Source organism: Puma concolor, chromosome B4, assembly GCF_028749965.1.
Source record: "Puma concolor isolate L17-30 chromosome B4, mPumCon1.1.hap2, whole genome shotgun sequence".
Taxonomy (NCBI): Eukaryota; Metazoa; Chordata; class Mammalia; order Carnivora; family Felidae; genus Puma; species Puma concolor.
This window is the reverse complement of record NC_141673.1, coordinates 142,349,446-142,362,066: the sequence shown is the minus strand read 5'-3', so window position 1 is coordinate 142,362,066 and position 12,621 is coordinate 142,349,446. Positions and strand designations below refer to the sequence as shown.

Genomic DNA, 12,621 nt, shown 5'->3' with positions numbered 1-12,621 from the left:
AAACTCTGCTGTGTGCTCAGGAGAGCATGAGGGTGAAAAAGGCAATTCACATCCTAGTACGAGGCAGAAATTCATTGTGCCCTAATGGAGCCTGGAAGGGTTTGGGGAGCCACAGGAGTCCATGGCCCACTGAATGACAACTGCAGGTGCATTGGAAGCCCCCTGATCTTGGACGACCTCAGTCCCTACCTGGGCTTCGCTGCTTGCTGCTGAGTAACGCTGTACTAGAACCTCTGGCCTTCTCACCTTTATCTGTGATTGAAGGTTAGATGGTCTTTATGTTCCCTTCTAGTGGAGATTTGCATTAGACACCCTGCTATGTGCTTTTTATGTCTATTACTTCACTTTATCCTTAAGAAAGTCTACAGGATGTTATCCTTACTTGTATGAAGAAACTGAAGTTCAGAGATGATGTACTTTTTTTTTTTTTTTTTGGCTCCCTTTTATAACGCGATGAATGATGTGACCAAACACTCCAGACTTACTAACATACCACAGTATTTGCATTCCATCACTTTCACTTTGAAAATGTCAAGTTATGCAAAGTAATGACATCATACTGGGGGCAATCATGTCCCTATCAGGGGATCTTTACATATAAGCTTGATAGACACGAAGAGATGCAGAATTCAAAACATACAACAAAGGGAGCCCATATTACATTGGAAGTGTTTAGGCCTATCTATTCAGATCATATAGTTGTTTGGTTTTAAGTTCTGACTTTTAGCAAAGTTCACTGCAGAGCTGTTTGAGTATTGGGTTTCTTGCATAGTTAATATTAACAAAAAGAGAGCTCAGCGTCTTGCTCTATTACCTTTGGCTGCTTTGCTAAATATATTGGAGTTCCTCTTCCCATGAATAACAATGCCTCAGCCAATGGCTGGGCACTGCTATTTTAATAATGTGAATGCTCTTGGGTTACAAATTACGTGGTATTGATAAAGAAAAAAAGGACATCAGCTATGTGACTTGGAGACTGGTACAGAGCCACTCACGATATTTGTTCATTTATATGTACTTTTGATCAACAGAGTTTTCTAACCTCATTTGGAACAGGTTTATAGTACATGTTCGGTTGTTCATTAAGTAGAGTTTCCTAACATTTTTTACCCCAAATAATTCCCTCACTTTGTAAGAATCTGGGTTTCATGATGAGAACAATGCCGATTTGTTTTATTCAAACCCATGAGAACTGTGGTGCCTGGCTGGCTCAGTCAGTGGATGGACTGTGTAACTCTTGATCTTGGGGTGCTAAGTTCAAGCCCCACATCGGGTGTAGAGATTACGTACAAATTGAAAAACAAAAAACCCATGAAAACCTTTCTTGACTTGAACCAAACATATTCCTAAAAACAGCTGGAAGACCAAAAATACACTCACTGTGAGATTGGAACAACTGTTCCTTTTCATTTAGCACATGGACAGCACACAAGGTAACAAGCTCTATTCAGGTAGAGAAAATATGGCAAGTATGTACTGGGTGAGACCTGATATAGAGACTAAGGTTTTGAAGTGAGAAACAGGTCAGTACCTGTTTACAGTGTCATGGATGAGGGACAGGTGACTTGGGTCAGGAAAACAGTACTGGTGAAGTTCCATGGTGTGGACTGGACCATTTGGTCCACGAACCGTGAATTAACTTTCCTCCTATCCTAATGAGGGCAGGTATGGGTAGGAGGAAGGGACTGAGTAGTTGTTCAGGTGATTATATTCCAGCTGATCATGGTTTTCTCCTTTTTCTTGTACAGAACTGCATGCATCTGATAGATAAAAGGAATTAGAAAACTTGACCTCTGCCATTGAGGAGTCTATATATTTAGGAGAATACCCTTTAGCAAACTTCGTGTGTGTGTGCGCGCGCGCGTGCGCGCATACTATGTCCCAAGCACTTTTCCAAGTCATGGGACTGTAACAGTGAACAAGATAGAAAAAAATGACTGCTTTTAGGATTTACATTCGAGTAGGGGAAACAGTAAACAAACACACAAATAATGTCAAGAGGTGATAAGTACCATAAAGAAAAATAAAGTACGGTTAAGGGATGGACAATAACTATCTAAAAATAAATAAGGAAAACATCCCCAAGGTGGTGATGTTTGAGCAGAAATCTGAATGAAGTGCTAAATATGGTGTTCCTCAATAAAAAAATATTATATATATCACATGTAACACACATATAGGAAACAATTTGGTAATGATTATGAAGTAACATTACTCAACTAGCTCATACAGTATAACATAAACACCTAGGTGTTTGAGGCACAAATAAAATAATCGAGGATTAAACACATGGTCTAACACCCAACAAATCTTATCAACCTTATCAAACCATGCTTATATTGAATTTTATTAAATTCAGCTCTCTCTTTTTTTTTTTTTTTTTTTTTAAGTAGGCTTCACACTCAGCACAGAGCCTAACACAGGGCTTGGACTCATGACCCTGAGATCAAGACCTGAGCTGAGATCAAGAATCTGATGCTTAACTGAGCCACCCAGGTGCCCCTTTTCAGCTCTCTCCTGATGGGGGTAAATCATGTGCATCTTGCATGGGTGGGCTGGTGAGAAGGCAGAAACTTGGTTTATGGGAAGGGTACTTCCTACAGTTTCTGCTGTAATTGGACTGTGTAATTGGATACCAGGATTGCAGTCACAACCTTCTACAATTTAGACTAGCTTTGTGTGTGTTTGTTTTTAATTACATGGAGAATTTATTTCAGGAGGCAGTGTGTTATGGGCCGAATTGTATCCCAAATCCCCAAATGCATTATGTTGGAAGTTCTAACTCCCAGAACCTAAGAATGTCATATTTGGAAAAAGGGTTGTTAAAAATATAATTCATCAAGGTGAAGTCATGGTGGCGGCAGAGGGACCCCTTAATCTAATATGACTGTAGATAAAGAACGCCCATTGAGGAGACAGATCCTCACACAGGGAGAATGCCAGGTGAGGACTGCGGTTACGGCTGCCACAAGCCAAGGGACGCCAGATTGCTGGCGAACCACCAGAAGCTAGGAGAGGCATAGACTCTCTCACAGCTCTCAGAAGGAAACGACCCTGACAACACCTTGATCTTGGACTTCGAGCCTCCAGACCTGAGACAATAAATTTCTATTGTTTAAGCCACCTAGTTTGTGGTATTTTGTTAGAGTAGCCTCATCAGAGGAATATATGGTAGAAACGTGAGCTCTGATGTGGACCTGGATTTTAACCTAATCTTTGTTCCACTGAATACTAGCTTTTTGACCTGTGACAAGTAATTTTAACATTTTCATGCTTACTTAGAATTCAAGTTAGGATAATTTTTATTTTACTGTTTTGAGGATTAAATAAATTATCACACATGCGAAGTGCCTGGCGCACAGTAGGACCTCAAAGTGTTGACTCCTTTCCATCGTTAGTTTTGTGACACCTCATCGATGCACTCATTTAGATATAGTGACTTTTATGGAATATATCAAAGAAAAAATATATCAAAGAAATATATATATCTTTGATATAAATATATCAAAGAAAAAAATTACCTCAATTGACAACATCCTAGGCTTCATCCAAACTAGATGCTGTGCAAAGTAAAACTGCATATAAGCATGTGAGTTCTCTGGAGATGGTTTTGTTCATAAAGCTTTTCTATCTGCTGCTATGCCCAGGAGAATGCCTTCTGCATATTAGATGCTAAATAAAATTGTTATCTGACTATGTAGGGAACCAAAATTTGCCACTCCAAGATGTGCCACTTAGGCATGACGATTATTTTGAGCTGTAAACAAGCAAAGATGAAAAGACTCAGAAACTCTGACAGCTTTCCCCTTCTCCCAAACTGCCTAAAAGATTTAAGACAGAAGACCTGCTCCAGGAAAGAAGCTATCACCACACAAGTTACTGTAGAATATGACCTAGCTATGGTGGCCAGGGAGGAAACTAGCAAACTAATCAAAGTCCTCTCTGTTCCATTGTTTCCGGATGGCTCAGCAAACATTGCTTTCTTCCCTTTGAAGTCCCAGGCCCCTACCCCTTCTTGGTTTCAGGATGACATAGGAATCTCATTTTCCCTGTCTTTAGAAGCTCTCATGTTTACGTGAATTCCTCGTGAATTAATAAATCATTACTAATTAAATTTTATATTTTCCTGCTAATCTGTCTCATGTCAGTTGAATTCTTTGACCAGCCAGAAGAACCCTGCAGAGTAGAGGAAAATCTCTCTTCCCTGTTAAATGTTTGCCACAACCTCCAAAAGTTTGAAACACTTAGTTTCTTACAGAATTCTTTCTTAGGGCTAAGCTTTTGCTACACTTAATGCATAAATAACTTCAGGATTTATTCTACATAATTTGTGGTTACTTGGATCTCCAAATACGTTAAATTTGTTTCTGGTGCAACATTCTCATCAGGGCTTCTTGAATTTGAATGGTGAGCTTTTGTGTTTAAAGGAAAGAGCAAGAATGTTGACCCACATATATGGAAAATGTTTCCACACTTCTGATTTAATCCAGGTAAGCTTTCAACGCCTAGGTAGAGCTGTTTGTAGAGCAGAGGATGGTCACCCGCCTAAGGACTCCAGTCTTCTGTCCCTTTTCCAGCCTAGACCAGAGACGACAAAGTCCCACCTTTTGCAGTGAGCAGCTGATTTTGTTTTTTCTTTTTAGCCAATGGCGAACAAATATTTCAGAAAGGAAAGCGGATGAGTCATCCTCTGCAGATGAGCTGCAATATTAATAGTTCTACCTCCACCGGGCGCCCGCGCGGACCAGCAGCCTCCTGCGTCTCGGCTGCGCGGGGAAGAGCCGCGCGAGGAACCGTGGGGCCGCGGGGAGCACGCGGGGCTGGACGGCCGCCAGCCCCCCCCACGGCCCGAGCCGATGGATGCGAACCTGTGGGGGCCCGGGACCCCCACGGGAGCCCGCCGCCGTGAGTACCGTGGGCCGTGCCGTTGTGCGCCCTGCCGGCGCCTCCCCGGCCGCGGCTAGGACCCTCGGGCCGCGCCTCCAGGCGCGCACCGGCCCCGCGGGGCCCGGGCACGCAGTCCCGGTGGCCAAGCCGCGCCCCCGCGTCCCCGCTGACCTGGGATCCCCACGCGCCCCGGCCCCGGCAGCGCGGGCGGACGCGGGACTTCCGGCGCGAGCAGAGGGAGGGGAGGGACTTCCGGCGGCCCGGGCCGAGGCGCCGGCCGCGGACGGGACTTCCGGCGCAGGGCGGAGGCCGTGTTGGGACTTCCGGCGGCCTGGGCGCGAGGCGAGGCCGGAGCTTCCGGCGGTGCCGGAAGTGCGGGGCGTCAGGGTGCCGGGTCGCGGGGCCGCGTCAGGGCGGAGACTTGGTGTCCAGCGTCTCCCAGCGTGTGTCGAGTGCCGCGAGGTTGAGACCGGACGGGCGGTAACACACGGCCCGGTTGTCATTGGGGGTCGGCGGGCTCGGCAGCGGCAGGACAGGTGAGTTCCGGGAGGTCATTTTCCTCCCGGGACTATGGCCCCGGTGCAGGCGGGCCGCGGTCTCCGAGCGGGGTTGGGGGCGTGCGGGTGGGGCCTGGCCGCCCTGCGCCCCCGCCGACTCCTCCCGAGCCCGCGCGCCCTGTTGCGGGGCGAGGGCTGGGGTCGGTCCGTTCCAGGGACCCCGGGCGTCCCCCTCGGTCTCCCCTCGGCTCCGCCGTCGGCAGGAGCTGAGAGGCCGGAGGTCCGGCCTCGTCCTAGGAGAGAGGCTTGTTGGGAAGTTTCCTTTATTCCCGTTCCAGCGGCCTCTAGGTTGTGACCTTTGGAGTGTCCCAGGAATAAAGCGGCGTCGAGGGGGGTCCCCTTCCTCCGCACACCCCTCTCGCTGGCATGGGTTCCTTGCGAGCGAGTGCTGGTGTCCGGATTCCTAGTGCAGCTCGAACGCGGTGCCTAGACGGGGTCCGGCCGAGGGGGAGTAGTGCCCAAGGACACGGGGAGTAGCGGACCCCGGCCACATTAAACACCCGCTGTGCGACATTTCCTAGCTTCGGTTTGTTATTGAGAAGGTCATGCTGTGTGTACGTGTGCCACGCGTTCTCGCGGAGCCCCCCGCACTACGCTTCTTCCTCTCCTCTCAGTCTCTTCTGGCACTTTGTGTCGGGGTAGCTCTGTTAGCCCGTTCATTTGTTTTGCACTTGCTCTTGAAAAACCTTGGCGGTTATTTTCCGGTCAGTGATGTCCCCGAGTTCAGTGTCTTTCACAGAAGTGAAAGCATGTATTCCGAGCCTTCATCTAGATCAATGGCAAAACAGTTTAGGCAGGTTGAGAACGACGACCGGTTTTTGGGGTTTCCCCTCTGCGTAGCTACTGCTCAGCAGTTGGGTTTGGTGTTTCGTCCCGCGAGGAATGCAGGTCACAGGGCTTGAACCATAAAATGTCAGGAACTTTATTGAGCTTCTTGGGGAAATTCAGTCACATTTTACACTTTCACTTTCTTGTTTTTATTTTTTTTAAAAGACATGCCTATTTTATTTTATTTTTTTTTGGAGAGAGAACGCACACAAGCAGGGGAGGGGGCAAAGGGGGGGCGGGGAGAGAGAGAAAAGGAAGGAAGGAAGAAAAGAAAAAATCTTTAGCAGGGAAAGAAAGAGAGAGAGAGAGAGAGAGAGAGAAAGAGAAAGAAAGAAAAAAAGAAAGAAAGAAAGAAAGAAAAGAAAACAAGGAAAGAAAAAATCTTTAGCAGGTTCCACACCCAGCGTGAAGCCCATTGCAGGGCTGGATCCCACGACCCCGGGATCAGGACCTGAGATGAAATCAAGAGTCGGACACTTTAACTGACTGAGCCACCCAGGTGCCCCTCGCGTTTTATACTTTTAAGTGCCACATAGAGATTACATTTTTTGACCATTCTTTTGCATATGATTAGCATTCATGAAATTAACTACTCAAGTGTTCTTTTCTTGCTAAAAGAAAATGTTTAAAAGTCCCACTGGATGTGTATACAGTTGTGAGTAATGTTTTGTAAATGGGGTAATATGCATGTGACAGCATGTGACAAGGGCAGGAGAGTTTATATTAAATATGTGTATTTGGATGGTGGGACAGGGAGGTTGGAGTTTCGGAGGGAACTATTCATACTTCCTTGAAAAAAATGTTTCAAAAACTAGGAGGATTAGGGCACCTGGCTGGTTCAGTTAGTTGGTAGAGAGGGTGACTCTTAATCTCTGGGTCGTGAGTTCATGCCCCATGCTTGAAGAAGTAGGATTTTTTTTTTCGTGAGCCTTGTTAATGTGGTCTGCCCTTTAATAATGGTTAATGTGAATATTTTGAAGAAAAGTAATTATCTTTTGGAATTTCAGGCTTTTGTTTTTGTTTGTATTTAGGTAAAACGACATTACTTTTAACGTTGATTATAACAGATAATTTTGAGTGAAGAAATTTTTTTCTCATTTACAGTTTTTTTTTTTTTTTCTCCTTTCTCTGCCCCTCCCAGAGTTCTATGACTACTTCAATAAAGTGTTTGGCCTATTAAATAGTTGGGAACCGTACCTCAGGGATGTTGGACATTAGTGGCTGTTTTTACCGATCCATGTGAGCCTCACACCAAACCTTTGTGGTAGTTTTCCATCTGTTACCAGTGTCTCTCCAGTACTTTCCATCTGCACTTCCTTCCTTGTCTAGCTCGCCTTGTCTAGCTTGGATTCCATGCTATATCACTTCAATATTCCTTTTTCAAACACCTGCAGCTTCCTTGCCTCTCTCTCCATGATCTCAACCTGAAAAATCCTTAAACTTTTCAAGCATTTCTATAAAGTTGATACTAATACTGACTTATGCTGAGGTGAAGACAATACATACTTTGGTCCCCGAGCCAGACTGGGCCGTGTTCTCCTCCAGGAGGGTCTGGTGCGGAAGGAAGGGGTGTTGGCACCAGCGAAGACTGCTGGAGGAGGTGGAGGATGTGAATGAAGAGGACGAGAGCAGATTTTAGAGAAGGTTCAGGGAGAAAATTGTGATGGGAAGATTATCAATGGGAAAAGAGAAGAGACTTAAAAGAAGCTAGAAGGACTGGAGGAACCTACCAGTGCAGTTCTGGCTGGGAGCCTGGTGGATGTGGCTGTGGAAGTGAGCGGAAGAGGCCGAATCTGAATCGGCCGGGTAATCTGGGTGCTGATAACACCGTGACTAGCACTACCCTTCGAGATGGCTTCTCACAAAGCTTTGAAAGTTACTAAGGGATAAACATTGCTCAGGGTGAGAAATCTCCATTCGATGCCAGGTTTTGGAGAGCCAAAGCCTGTTCCGCATTTGTGGTTTATAATTGTTTGAAGTGTATATAGTTGGTTGGAAATTGATATGTGTGAAAAGATTACCAGGATATGGACTACTTGGTGAAGTGACAGAAGCAAGCAGAGCCCAGAACAACACCACGTGGGGAGGAGGGAGGTTAAAGCTCCAGTGAAAGGCAGAGGGTGAAGACTTTTAAGTTAGTTGAATAGAAGACTGCTTATTTCCTGCTGAGAGTACAGAGTTGGAAAGCCAGTGGTATGACACTTGAGAGAGAAAATCATTGATTCAGAACCTACGACTTTGAGGGGTGCCCATCCAGCTCAGTGTGTAGAGCATGTGACTTCTGATCTCAGGGTCATGAGTTCAAGCCTCACGTTTGGTGTAGATATCATTAAAAAAAAAAAAACAAAAAAAAACCAAGAAAAAACCCAAAAACCAGAACACCTACAACTTTGAGGTGAAAGGAAGCTTGATCTTGCAGCTTTTGCATGTCTATAACCAACTTGTAGAATCTTTGAAATGCATTAACTTTCCAGCATATACTTATCAGAATGATTCCACTGATTCAGGTTTTCAGAGAGGAAAGAAAAACCCTTTACTGTTTTATTTACTTGATTGAAATGCGTAAAGATAAAATCTTATTTCTCTGAGGCTCTCTCAGGACCGATTTCACAGGGGTTTGATACTTTTCTTCCTTTACAAAATGTGACTTACAAAATACCAGGTGAGATGCTTAATGAGGTTATTAATTTAATGTGTAATCACTGAAAAACAATTCTGTCTCCCTATATTTCTATGAAGAATATATTTTCTGAGTAAGATTCCATTAAGTCAGTTTGATTTCTTGGCCAATTTTTTTTTGTAGATGGTACAGTTAACTAATTCCTAAATGTTTCCATTAAGAAAAATTACTGAGAGGTGCCTGGCTGGCTCAGTCGGAAGGGCTTGTGAGTCTTGATCTTGGGGTCCTGAGTTCAAGCTCAACGTGGGGTGTAGAGATTACTTAAATAAAACTTAAAAAAAATAATAAATTGGGGCGCCTGGGTGGCACAGTCGGTTGGGCGTCCGACTTCAGCCAGGTCACGATCTCGCGGTCCGTGAGTTCGAGCCCCGCGTCAAGCATCTGGGCTGATGGCTCAGAGCCTGGAGCCTGTTTCCGATTCTGTGTCTCCCTCTCTCTCTGCCCCTCCCCCGTTCATGCTCTGTCTCTCTCTGTCCCAAAGATAAATAAACGTTGAAAAAAAAAATTAAAAAAAAAAAATATAATAAATTACTGAAATACTCTTAAGTGGGATCATGTGACTTGTTTAACAGTTTAATTTTGTTATATTCAAATTTGTGAAATTTATCATCAGTGTAATCTTTGTGTATATAAAATCTGCCTATACAGGTTCTGCCGTTACTTTTGTTTACGTCTTTATTTCAACTATCTCTAATTTCTCAAATTTTCAAACCTAAATTTCATTAAAAATTTTATTCTTTCAGGTACCTGGATGGCTCATTTGGTTAAGCATCCAACTTTGGCTCAGGTCATGATCTCACGGTTCGCAGGTTCAAGCCCTGTGTTGGGCTCAGTGCTGACAGCTCAGAGCCTGGAGCCTGCTTCGGGTTCTGTGTCTTCCTCTCTTTCTGCCCTTCCCCCGCTCATTCTCATTCTCTCTCCCTCCCTCCCTCCCTCCCTCCCTTCCTCCATCTCTCTTTCTTAAAAATAAACATTTGAAAAATTTGTTTAAAAAAAAATTTTTTTTTTTTTTTTTAACCATTTTTGAGAGACAGAGGAAGACAGCACAAGCAGGGGAGGGGTGGTAGAGAGAGAGGGAGACACAGACTGCGAAGCAGGCTCCAGGCTCCAAGCTATTAGCACAGAGCCCGACGTGGGGCTCAAACTCACAAACCAAGAGATTGTGACCTGAGCCGAAGTCGGATGCACAACCAACTGAGCCACCCAGGCGCCCCTGAAAAATTTGTTTTTAATTTTTCAGTCAGAAATAATTTTTCTGTATGGCATTTAAGGGAGTGCCAGTTCAATTTGTGTTTTTTATCTCTCTCAGTAGTGTTCATTGTAAACTCTTTTTTTTCCTTCTTGTTAAAAAAGTGATGCTTGGTAAGGCGTTGGGTCTGGAGGCCCGATGGGGTCCAAATGCCCATTTTTACTTTCAGTGTAGACCTCTCCCAGATTTATAAATGCAGGCCAGTTCTCATCCCCAGACTTAAGTACCTCCTTCCTCCTTTGTGTTCTAAATATTTCAAAGGCAATTTTTGCAAACAGAAAATGTTCCATATTTAGGTCTTGATTTCTTCTCCTTGTTGCTTCCTCGTCTCAATAATCTGATACTTGTTTCACCTGCTTCTTACCTCAGAAATGAAGGCTGTTCTTGACCCCTCTCTACGCACCCACCCTCCACACCCCAGTCCATGCATGTACCCTCTAATTTTGAGGATCATAATTAATTGCCTGGACTATTTTATTAACTTCCTAACTGACTTCTCCATTCTTAGTCATCTGATTCTTCTACATGTTTTCCACACACGAGCAAGAGTGATTTTTAATGCAAATCTAGTGTCTCTTATTTAACACTTTGAAGTGGCTTCATTTTTGTTTTAGGATAAAATGTAGACATGAACAGAATCTAAGCCTCCCTCTCCCACTTACCTTGTACCATTCTCTCCATTGTTTGCAATGTTTTAGCCACGTTATCTTTTTTTTTTAGTGTCTCTGATAAACTAATCTTATTCCCAGCTCTGGGCATTTGCACATGCTGTTCCTGTTCCTGGAATACCCACTCCTCTGTTTTCCACATGGTTAACACTAATTCTTCAGTCTCAATTTAAATGTCAGTTTCTCAGAAAAGTCTTCCTAACTCTTCAGCCGGTATCTTTTTTTTCCTCATAATATTTGTGTGTGTCTTTCACACAAATATAAACGCTCATCCCAGTTTATAATTTCTGTAATAGATTATGAGATTATATTTAAGGTCTGTCTTAGAACTCTAAGTAACCTGAAAGTACAGACCAAGTCTGTTTAGTTTACTGCCATATTCCCATTTATGAACTTGAAGATTATTTGATGAATGACTTAATGAAATAAATGCTGTTTCTATCCCTGCTTTACAGGTGATGGAATGAAGCTTTAGGAAGGTGGTTAAGTAAGTTGACAGAGATTACACAGCTTAGTGGCGGATGTAGTGCTCTTTCATTCACTCACACATTCACCAGATCTTTGGGGATGTGCTTACGGCAGGCAATGTGGTGGGACCCACGGGCAGTAGCGAGCCAAAATAATGTTCCAGTCCTCCTGGTGTTGATGGTGCCGTGGGGGAAACACTCGTTAAGTGAGTAAACCACAAAGGTGGTGAGGCTCATGCGGTGCTGCGACTGGCAGTGGTCGGAGGAAGCTGTTTTGACAAGGTAACATTTGAGCTGCGGCTTCATGACAAAAAAAGCCAGTGCTTTGAAGAGTTGGGGGGAGGGGTTTGCGTGGCTATAAAACTCACATTCTTAACTGTGGTGCTCTTCGCTGGATTTTATTCTGAGTAGGTGTTTAACTCAGCGGTTCATTTATATCCATTTTATTTCACTAAGTGTGTGAAGTGGCAAAATCAGTTCCATTCACTGACACTTTTTTTAGGGAAGCAGAATGATATTCATTGTATAGCCAGAATTGGTAAATGGAGTGAGGTGTGATGGATGAAAGATGGCTACAAACTCTTTCTCATTCTTTTTGTTTCAGGAGGTTAAGTCTGTTTGTCCTCCACTTGAGTCTGGGTTGGCCTCGTGACTTGCTTTAACACATAGAATATCCAAAAAAGTGAGGGAAGTAGAAGATTAAAAAGAAAACCAAATGAAAATTTTGGAGACAAAAAATACAGTAATCTTATTTCTAAGTGTCCTTTTTAGTATTACTTTATTTTTATTTTAACATTTACTTATTTTGGAGAGAGAGCGCGAGTGAGGGAGGGTCAGAGAAACAGGGAGACAGGATCCAAAGTGGGCTCTGTATTGACAGCAGAGAGCTTGATGTGGGGCTCGAACTCATGAACTGTGAGATCATGACCTGAGCTGAAGTTAGACGCTTAACCGACCAAGCCACCCAAACACCCCTTATTTATTTCTATTTTATTTTATTAAAAAAAATTTTTTTTTAACGTTTTTTATTTATTTTTGAGACAGAGACAGAGCATGAGCAGGGGAGGGGCAGAGAGAGAGGGAGACACAGAATCCGAAGCAGGCTCCAGGCTCTGAGCTGTCAGCACAGAGCCTGATGCGGGGCTCAAACTCACAGACAGATCATGACCTGAGCTGAAGTGGGACTCTTAATCGACTGAGCCACCCAGGCGCCCCTATTTATTTCTGTTTTAGAGAGAGCATGAGCTGGGGAGAGGCAGATGGGGAGAGAGAAAGAATATCTTGC

General features: G+C 44.1%; 1 protein-coding gene across 3 annotated transcripts in view; it reads left to right on the top strand.

Annotated features, from left to right (window-relative positions):
• Nucleotides 1–4,725: 4,725 nt before the first annotated feature.
• WDR37 (WD repeat domain 37) overlaps nucleotides 4,726–12,621 on the top strand; it is a 65,934-nt gene continuing 58,038 nt past the window's right edge. For 2 of the 3 annotated variants that reach the window (XM_086715064.1, XM_086715063.1), the window contains exon 1: nucleotides 4,726–4,905. The gene's annotated coding sequence lies outside the window, so the exon portion shown is untranslated. Of the gene's footprint in view, nucleotides 4,906–5,127; nucleotides 5,424–12,621 lie in introns of those variants that run through there. The other variant, XM_086715066.1, reaches the window with a different exon arrangement.